This window comes from Melospiza georgiana, chromosome 2 (genome assembly GCF_028018845.1).
Source record: "Melospiza georgiana isolate bMelGeo1 chromosome 2, bMelGeo1.pri, whole genome shotgun sequence".
NCBI classification, from domain to species: Eukaryota; Metazoa; Chordata; class Aves; order Passeriformes; family Passerellidae; genus Melospiza; species Melospiza georgiana.
In genome coordinates this window covers 11,684,890-11,695,124 of record NC_080431.1, presented here as the reverse complement: position 1 = coordinate 11,695,124, position 10,235 = coordinate 11,684,890, and the positions used below count along the sequence as shown (strand labels likewise).

At 55.4% G+C, this 10,235-nt stretch overlaps 1 pseudogene; it reads left to right on the top strand.

Annotated features, from left to right (window-relative positions):
- Positions 1–936: 936 nt before the first annotated feature.
- LOC131080677 (ragulator complex protein LAMTOR1-like) lies at positions 937–3,431 on the top strand (annotated as a pseudogene).
- Positions 3,432–10,235: the final 6,804 nt, after the last annotated feature.

Genomic DNA, 10,235 nt, shown 5'->3' with positions numbered 1-10,235 from the left:
GGTAAACCTTGTTGATTTGGTACCAAGGTAAGGGTCAGGTAAGAGAAGCCTCTCTGAGAAGGACCTGAGGGTCCTGCTGGAGAACAAACTATCCCTGAGCTTCCTTGTGGCCAAGGAGGCCAGTGGAGATCCTGGGATGATTAGGAACAGCACTGCCAGCAGGTTAGGGAGCAATCCTGCCCCTCTGCTCAGCCCTGGTGAGGCACCTCTGGAGTGCTGTGTCCAGTCCTGGGCCCCTCAGGACAAGAGAGACAGGGAGCTCCTGGAGCAGCTCCAGCAGAGATTGCAGAGATGAAGGGATAGAGCATCTCTCTTACAAGAAAAGGCTAAGGAAGCTGGGGCCATCCCAAACCTCCCTGGCACAACCTGAGGCCAGGGTTTGGGTAGGAAAGTGATCCATGGGGATGTGGAGAGGGTGGCTGGAGGGGCAGCAGCACTGCATCCCCTTCTGAGGAGGCTTTTCCTCAAATGCACAGGGGCACTGTGGGGAGAGGGCTGTGTCCAGCCTGGCTGGGAGGGCTTTGGGATGCTCCTAGGCCCCTCTGCTCCCCTGCCTGACACTGCAGAGCTAGTGGCCACTGTGTGTGTCCAGCATGCAGGGCCACAGCAGCTCTGAGCACTGCTCTGCTCTGGGGTGCACACAATGGGGCTCAGCAGGGCCCTGGGCAAGGGTCCAGGTCCTCTGTGAGCCCAGGGCCTGGTACAGGGGCTCTCAGGATATCTGCCAAGGACATTGTCCTCCCAGAGGTTCCTTTTAGCTCCAGGTGGCTGCATGCCAAGCTCCCCAGAGCCCAGACCAGCCCCCAGCTTCCTGCAGCCTCTGCCTGCCTCCCTCTGCCCCAGGGCAGCTGTGGGCAAACAGCCCCTGGCATTTCCCTCCTGGAGAACAGCCAGCCCAGCCTGGCACAGTTGTGGCTGGGCGAGTTGGGCCTTGAGATGTTTGTCTTGGGGTGCTGGACTTTGTGTGCCCTGGTCAGAGGATGCTCTGAGATGAGGAGGGAACTCAGGGGTAGCAATGAGGCTCCAGTGGGAGGCACTGTCTCCGGTCTCTGCAGCAACATCATCAATGTGTCAGTGTTGTCATCTTATTGTAGGGGGTCCACGCTGTTGTCTCCTTATCGCAAAAGTTTCACACCTTCTTGCTGTTTCTTATGGGCACCTCCTCAGAGCACTGACTCTTTCCTCTTCACAAAGCAGCCAATTCCCTATTCAACCAGCCACCCCACTCTTTTACAGCACTCTTCTCATTGCTTACAGCTGTGGCCTGTTAAAATCAGGCCTGTTCTTGATCTTTGATAATTGGCCCAGCTGCAACTCCTTAGGGGTAAGGTTACTTTCTACACCATCTTTATTTTCTTATATTCTGTCCCCCTACATCTCAGCAGCGGATTCCCAGGGCATGGAGCAGCATGAGTACCTGGGCAGAGCCAGGCAGTACAGGTGGGACCTGCACTTCTCCCCTGGGGTGCCCACAGTCCTTCACTGCTGTGTGTGTCCCTGGGCAGGTCCCAGGGGTTTTGGCCTGGGGCAGTGAACTCAGCATGTAGAAGAGTTGCCTCATCCCAGAGAGCAGGGTGCAGCCTGCTCAGGCAAGGTGTGGGAACCCAGGACATCCCTCTGGCTGTCCAGGATGGCCAAGACCCCTGCCAGGGGGCTCAGAAGCCCTGGCACAGAGCCCAGGACCCCTGTGGTTTTGATTATGACCCGTGGAGGAAGTTACCAACCTTATATGAAGATCAGCAAGCCACAACAGTTTAAGTAGAATATTAGTGAAGTTATCACAGGGTAGAAAAGTAGATTTTGGGGTTTTTGGTATGGGGGTTCAGGAGGCAAGATGGAGGGAACTGGGTGTGTCCAGCCTTTCTCCTTCTTCTTGGCCTCCATCTTCTGCTGTAATGTTGGCACTTGTAGATTGGTTTAGAGTAGAAGCTCACTGTCTAACATAGGTGATAGCTATTGGAAAGTTTGTAAACATTGTATACATAGTTTTTAGTATAAAGGCATAACACAGCCCTGGGGGAGGCAGAGTGAGGGGAACTGTCCTGCTGGATGGACCTTGGCAGGACAGGAGAAAATTTTTTATAGATAAGACACAATAAACAACCTTGAGACCGAGAACTGAAGAACTCCGATTCATTCTTCAAGCGCCCGGGCTGGGAAAAGAGACTTTGAAGAATCTCGGGGTCACAGCGACCCAGAAAGGCCCTGAGAGGAAGGCTGATGGCAGTGCAGGCAGCAGAGCCCAGGACAAAGGGCTCCTGTGTTCCCCCAGCCCTTGGGGCAGATGCTGGGGGGCTGGATGTGGCTGCTTCTGCTTGACAGGTGCCTGTGTGGGAGAGCTGGAAGCTCCCTCACCCTCCTGCTGCAGGGAGTGAAGAGGGCTGGATGCTGGGAGTGCAGCACCACTGCTCTCCCTTTCTCCCCCTGGGGTGCAGCGCCCATCTCCTGGATGTGCCCATGTCTTGGCATGGCACTGATGTTGGCTGCTCTCCCCTCACAGCACATGCCTGGCCATGCTCAGCACCGACCTGACGCACTGGAGAAGCTGCCACTGCTGCCATCCCTGACTAACCAGCTGCACCAAGTGCTCGCCAGCCACCCTGTCCCCTTTGCAGACCTGCAGCAGGTGAGCGGGGCTGGGCTCACCTGAGCCCTTGGGATGCTCCCCAGGGACACATCCTTGTCCTGGGGGAGCAGTAATGCCTTCCTAGCTTGCCCAGAGCCCTGGCATGACTTGGATTTATGAGGATCCCCCAACACAGGAAAGAGGGAAGAATGATGCACAGAACTCCATGATATCAAAAGGCTAATTAATTACTTTATTATACTATATTATACTGTAACTATATCAAAGAGATACATACTATACTACATCATACTTCTCACTAACTACTGAAAATTCATGCCTGTCTGCTGGCAGTCCCAACACCCACACACGGATCCAATTGGTCAATTAATCAAAAAACCATCACCAGAATCCAATCAAGCAATCCCTTCAGGTAAATAATCTTCCAGCACCTTCCACATGTTCAAAAACACAGGAGCAGCAAATGAGATAAGAATTGTTTTGATCATTCTTTTCTCTGCTTCTCTCGCTGCTTCTCTCTGTTCAGAGGACATGTGAATACCACACATGACTTGTTAGAGCTGAGGGCAAAGCCTAGGTCAGGTTTAAGGCCTTGTTAGAGGTGGGGGCAAAGCCCAGGACAGGCTTAGGGACTTGTAAGGGCTGGAGGCTAACCTGCAGCAGTGTCTTTGGGATAACTGGGGGTTTTTCTTTGGGATAACTGGGGGTTTCAGTAGCCACCAGTGACACAGCCACGTCTTCGTGCCTGCAGGTGTCCCAGATAGCTGCCTAGGCCTCCAGTGCACTCCCACAGATCCATGTCGATGCCAAAGAAGAACTGGTTGTACAGTTTTGCATCCCCTGAACCTGCCCTCACCACTGCTGCTTCAGTGCTTTGGGTTGTTTTTGCCTTTTTCCTCTTTTTTTTTTCCTCTTTATATCCCTTCCCTCCCCATGCTGCTGCCACAGAACTTGGACAGATACCCTGTTTCCTACTAAATGCCAAGGCGCCCATCATTGGCATGTTGAGCCCACCTGAATTGCTTGAGGCTTTCTCCCCCTCATGGTTGGATGTGTGTGGTGGGGAGCAGGCTGTGTCAGCTGGATGCTGCCTTGTGCAGGGACAAGCACAAAGGGAACAGCCGGTGCAAGGAGACCCTGGTGTGGATCAGCGCCATGTGCCAGGTCACCAGGATGGGTGGGCTGGAGCCAGGCAGATGTGATGCTCTGCATGGGGCCTGGTGGCTCCAACACCATCCCTTCTCCTTTTTACACATTTAGACCTTTATTTTGGTTGTTTGTTTTTGTTTGGTTGTTTTTTTAAATTACTATTATTTTTTTGCCACAGTAGATAATGCCAAGTTCATCCAGAGCGTGTCTCCACTCTTCTCTGTCAGACACAGCATGGATGGGATGCAGGAACCATGCCCTGGTGGGGGGGTACACACATCTGTCTGTCCCTTGTCACCTCTTCGATCATGTCCCATGAGGACAAGGGGATAGAGAAGGTACAATGACCCAGCTAAGGGGAAGAAAGCAGCTAAGATTCATAAATGCTCATGGTCGAAAGGAATGTCAAAACTCAGAGGCTTTGCCAATAATCAGAAAGTTTTGTTACTAAATTACACACTTGGTCTTAATCTCATTCTACACTCACATCCTACAGCGCAGGAACTACAAACAGGATGTTTTTCCAGTGCCTCCCTACAGTTGTTTATTACCTGCAGCCCTGGCTAGACTAAACAGCCAGGATTATCTATGTTTGAGACGCACAGTTTATCTCTCGGTGCTGTGGGAACGGGATGCTCAGTGTGTCGCGGTGTCGGGCAGAGCGTGCCCCCTGCAGTCCGCCGTGTGTGCCGGCCCCGGCCCGGGCCGCCCCCGACCCGCCCCGGTCCGCCCCCGGTCCGCCCCCGGTCCGCCCCCGGTCCGGCGGTGCCCAATGGGCCGCAGCGAGGGCCGGGCCGGCGCGATCCTTCGAATATCAGCGGTTCGGGATCGGCGCCCGGCTAGAGCTGGAGCCTCGGCAGCGATGCAGGAGATGAAGACGGACACGATTCCCCAGCCACGGTACGGGTAAGGCTGACACGCGGTGGTTCCCTCGGCGGGTCCCCTTCCCTAAGGGCGGGCGTGTGGTTCTTCTTTTCTCGGGAGGCTTCGCCAGCGGCACTCGGCGGCCGCGTTCCTCGCGGGTTCCTTTGCTATTCCCAGCGCAGGTTCGAAAGAACCTTCTCCTTGTGCCCTTCCTGTGCCGTGCTCAGCCTAGCCCATCCTGCGGCCCTGAGCCTCCTCAGGCAGCCCGGGCGCTGCGGAGATGCCTTCCGAGGGTCTCCGGAACAGCAGCGAGGGGTGAGCGTCCCTTCCTCGCCCGACTCCTCCCTGGTCTAGCTGGTGACCCGTAGGGTCCGGTTCCCGTTCAATCTGTGTGCGTATCGGGGATAGATTTTCAGGGATCAGCTGCATGCGACTCCACTCAGGTTTAGAAGGAGACGGAGCATCGGGGACCATTCTCTGCCGAGCCCCGGCTTCCCAGAGCTGCGCTGAGGCCGAGATCGGGTCTGTGCCGGCCCCACTGGCACCCTGTCACCCGGAGTGACTCGGGCAGGGTGACGGCAGTGAGCGCGTCCGGGCTCGGACGATTCCCCTCCCCGTGGCGAGGCGCCGGAGGTTTCTGTGCCGTGCGCCTTTAACGAGCGCGGCCCCGCCGCGGTGACGTGGGGCCAGGAAGGGGAACCGCTACCTGCCAGCCCCGCTGCAGAAAGGCTTAACTTTTCCTTTGTGCGAGGCCGCTGGCTCCCCGGCCCTTCCCGGCTTGCCAGCGCTCATGGCAGATTAACACCAGCTCCCAGCCTACGGCTCCCGGCCCGACCCCTCGCCAGCCCCCTGGGCCGCGGGTGCCGCGCCAGGCTCGCCAACACCCGGGCGCTCGGGTCGGCGGCTGCTCTTCCCTCTGCCCCGCGCCTGCTGCGGGCCCGTCCGTGCCGGGGGCTGCCGTGGCTCCCTCTCCCCGCCTGGGTGCTTCCTTGGCCTGGGACAGCCCCCGGCGCATTAGCCCGTCGGGAGCTCCGGAGCGCGGGCTTGCGTAACGCCCTGTGGTGACCGGAGCGGGGCAGGGAAGGAGGGGAAGGACAATGCCGCCGCGGCCGCCGCCCCCTGCGGAGCTCGTTCCCCGGTCCCCGCCGCCCCCCTGCAGCTTCTCTCGGCGGGGATGCAGCTGCAAGGCGCTCCCCGACCGCTTCCCGCCTGCCTTCACGAATGGCACGTCCTCACGGAGGGTCGTGGCGCTGTCTCAGGTGCTCAGGGTGGCCCGTGTCACCAGGCCATGCCCGTGCAGATCCCACACCAGGCACCAGTGTGTTCGCAGACTGGTTCTGGTAAAACCCAGCTCGACGGGTTCCCCTGAGGGTCTGCATCCAGTGCTGCTCGAGTGCTTTGCCCGGTGCCTTTGGGTGGATTTTTAGGGAGAAGTCTTGGCTGTGCCACCAGGGGGAGGGACAGTAGTTGCTGAGTGATCCAGCCATGGGACAAGGAGCTGGGCTTTTGCCAAATTGGGATCCTCAGCAGGACAGGTCCTCCCTCCATTCTTCCCAGCTGGACTGACGGCAGCGGGAGCTCTGTAGTCCCCAAAGGCACCGTGCGTGTTTGGCTGTGCTGTGCTGAGCAGCTGCAGATCCCAGCCAGGCTCCTGGCCCGTCACGGTGCCGGTGTCCAGGTGCAATAATACAGGCTGAGGAGCCCCCTCCTCATCTGGGTGACTTTTTGGCTCCCAGCAGTCCCCTCCCCTGGAAGACTGCCAGGGTGGCACCGGGGGCAGCCAGCGTGGAGGCAAAGGTGGCTGTGAAGGGGAGCTGGCAGTGATCCCAGCTCATCCCTGCTCCCACCCAATGCAGCCGTGAGCTCCCTGTGCCCCCAGCAGGTGGTTCTTTCACTAGCTGGCAGCTCTTCAATGGCTTGGCCACTGCCTTGCTGGGCAAGAAATGTTAGTGACATTTGGAGGCGAGGGAGGTAGGCGCTGCAGGAGAATGAGGAGCCCGAGCAGCAGTTTTCCACTGACCCCTTGTCAGAATCCTAATCTGTGCGAGTGGACCTGGCTGCTGCTCAGCATTGGTCCCCACTCTGAGCTTGTGGGGAAGCAGGAGGGTGCTGGCTGCTCCTGCACAGCTGGCCAGGTGCAGGGACACATCCTTCCTTGGGGGGCACACAGGCCTTAGGTGCTGGGCCTAAATCATTTAGGAACTTAGTTACTATACTCTACCTTTTTTGTTGTTTTTAGATGTGGGCAGGGACCTGATAGGCAGGCCACCATGTCTCTTCAGGGCACAAGAGTTGCTGCTCTCCTTGATTAGGAAAGTTCCCCTTCCTGTGCTGGAGGGGCACGATGCTGGGGCTTGTCAAGGGAGGGATTGTGGCTGGGGCAGGTCCTAGGGTAGTCCAGTTCCTACTGTTGCTCAGCAGGTGGGTGTTTGCAGGAGAAGCCTTGCTCACCCTTCCTGTTGAGCAACCAGAAATGCTGGAATGGCTTGGTCTGGTCATGAAACCTGCCAAGGGAGATGGAGCTGAGCCTGAAGCAGGCAGCAGCTGTACTGCAAAGGTGTTGTTGTGTCGTGTAGGATCTCAGCACATCATTCCTGATGTGCAGAGTCACCGAGACCACCCTTGGGGGGCTCAGAGATCCTGGAATGTTGCCAGAAGTGTCTGGTGGCTAGACTTTGATCCTACACAGGAGACGACACCTGTATGAGGATGGGAGGATCTCACGGGGATAAATGGTGAAGGGATAGGTAACTTAGAGTGTGAAACACAGGTTTTAGAATTTCAGTACAGGGGGGTCTAGAAAAGTAAGATGGAGGAATTGGGGCGTGTCCTGTCCTTCTTCTTCTTCTTCTTGGCGTCCATCTTCTGTGGTGGTGGTGGCACTTTGGGATTGGTTCTTACTAAAAGTGCACTGGTTATTAAGGGTGAAAGGCATTGGGGAAAATAGGTGAATATCTTATACGTAGTTTTGGGTATAAAGATAAGTGACCGCCCCGGGGGCTCTCAGTGTGCTCATGGCTGGCTTGCTGTGCAGACCTCTGTCGGGCCAAGAGAAAATCTTGTAGATAAAAACTAATAAACACTGAAGACCGAGAAAAAACCTGAAGACTCTTCTTGTCCTTTGGAGCGTGGGCTGTCCCAAGGCCATCTCGAGCCTTTCCAGGCCATCAGAAACAGCCAAGAATGGGACAGTGTCGCAGACATCTTTTTCACTAAAAATCCTTTCTTTAGGATTTTCCCTTCTGGGAAGCTGAGGCCCCAGAAAAAGAATGTAAACAATGGTTATCTGCTGCTGTGGAATGCAACAGGTGGATTCTTGATTGGGCCATCTTGAATGTTTATAATTAATGGCCAATCAAGGACCGAGCTATCTCGGACAGAGTCCGAGAGAGCTGGCTTTGTTATCATTCTTTTCTATTCTATTCTTTTTTTAGCTTAGCTAGCTTCTGAGGAAACCTTTTCTTTTTCTTTTTAGTATAGTTATAATGTAATATATATATATATCATAAAATAATAAATCTAGCCTTCTGAACATGGAGTCAACATTCTTGTCTCTCCTTGCACCTGAAAACCCCTGTGACCATGGTCACATTGTTGGATCTGTCTCACAAAGCACTGCTGTGCCCAAGCAAAAAACTCAGAATAGTTTGGGTTAGAAGGGTCTTTTAAACTCATCCAGCTGCAGTGCCCTGCTATGGACAAGGAGACCTCTCACTAGACCAGTTGCTCCAAACCATGTCCAGCCTTGAACACTTCAAGGGATAGGGCAGCCAAGGGCTTCTCTGGACGACCCTCACAGGGAAGAATTTCCTCCCAATATCCCATCTAACCCTGCCCTGTATCAGTGGGAAGCCATTTCCTCTTGTCCTGTCACTCCAGGCTTTTGTCCAAAGTCCCTCTCCGGCTCTTTTGAACCCCCTTTAGGCACTGGCAGGGGCTCTAAGGTCTCCCTGGAGCCTTCTTTTCTCCAGGCTGAACACCCCCAGGTCTCTCAGCCTCTCCAGGGAAGAGGGCTCCAGCAGTGTGATGAATGGGACCTGTGCCAGACTCCCAGATGGGGAGCTGTGGGGATCATGTTCATCTGTTCCCTCGGCAGGGGTGATTTAAAGGGGTGGATTTACTTTCACCTCCAGACCAGTCTTGCTGTCCCCTGCCAGGACTGGAGGTGATGAGCGGCACAGCACAGTGTTGTCTTGGTTTCTGACTGTCCCACCCTATTTCTAGGTGAACAGCGCCAAGGTTTGTCCTGATCCCGTCAACGATCTGTCCCAGCTCCAGGACTGCAGTGTCTTCATCAGAATTATCCACAAAATGTGAGTATGGGGAGCTGTGCACATTTCAGACCACACAGCTGGGTCTGTGCTGTCCCTGGAGCCATGGCCTCAGTCCCCAGGAGCTAAGGGCTCCTGTCTTGGGCAGGGTGGGAGTGGGGGTGTGGGGTATTTATTCCTCCTCTGGCTTATGAGATGCTGGGATCTGCATCTCCTCTATGGCACTGCACAGCTGGGGTCTGCCTGCAGAGCTGCTGGGTCCCACAGAGCTGCCCAGGGAATGTTTTGGTCAGAGTTCCTGTCCTTTGAGACCTGTTATCACATCTGGCACTTAACATCTGGGTTCACTCCTGGCGCTGTAGAAAAGACCTGAGTGCTGCTGCCAGTGGCACAAGGGTTCCTGCAGCTGCATAGGTGATTATCCATTTCTGTTGGTGCTGCTCTCGTGAGGGAACACCCAGCAACTTTTCCTGAGTGGCAGCCTTGGGATCCTGAGGAAGCCTTGTATCTGGAAAGCGGTGTAAAGAATGACAATTTCTGCCTCATGAGGTGCTTCTGTGGCCTGGGGATGTCAGGCTGCTGCTGAGTATGGTGTGGTCAGGATGGAGCCTGTGTGCTCTGCCCTGGGACCTGACATGGCTGGCCAGGGGTGGGAGGAATGCCTCCTTCAGGAATTGGGTTTGTTCCCTGGGAGCAAGGGGCAACTAAAATCTACAGGCCATAATGGGCATCAGAGGTGGGATGAAGCCTGGTGGTTGAGGAGCTGACAAAAACAAATGGAGAGGGTGTGAAGCTGCCGTGCATAGCTTTCAAACCCTTCCAGTAGGAGGCTCGCTGGGAGCCTGTCTCTATAATTACCTCCTGCACAGGGTAAGGAGAGCCTGCCTGGAGCAGGGATCTGCCTGCAGTGGGTGGGGAGGAAGGAGCTGCCTGCACCACAGATATATTTAGTCAGACCTGGTTAATCTCCTGACTGTGCTCCAGCTGGGATTAGCAGGGATCCTGGTGGCGTGTGCTCTCTAAAGAGGCCTGGCCATTGCTTGATAAAGGGGGTGGCAGCAGGGCAGCTGGCACAGCAGCTGGCTGATCTGAGAGCTCCTGGTGGCACAAGAGGAAGTCTGTGAGGAGGAGCAAATCCTCGTGGCAGCCCCTGTCGCAGGCCAGGTTCTTGTTTTTGGCATGTTGGGAGTAAGAGACAGTACTGAAGCAGTGCTGATCAAGCATGATTGGTGTGGGTTTTGGGCATGCCGTTTCTGAGCAGCCATTGGGTTTAATAACCTTCGTGGGTCTCCTCCAGCTCAGGATATTCCATGAACTGGTGGCTGCTCAGGAAGAGTGTAGTTGCAAATAAGTGCAAGAGGAAG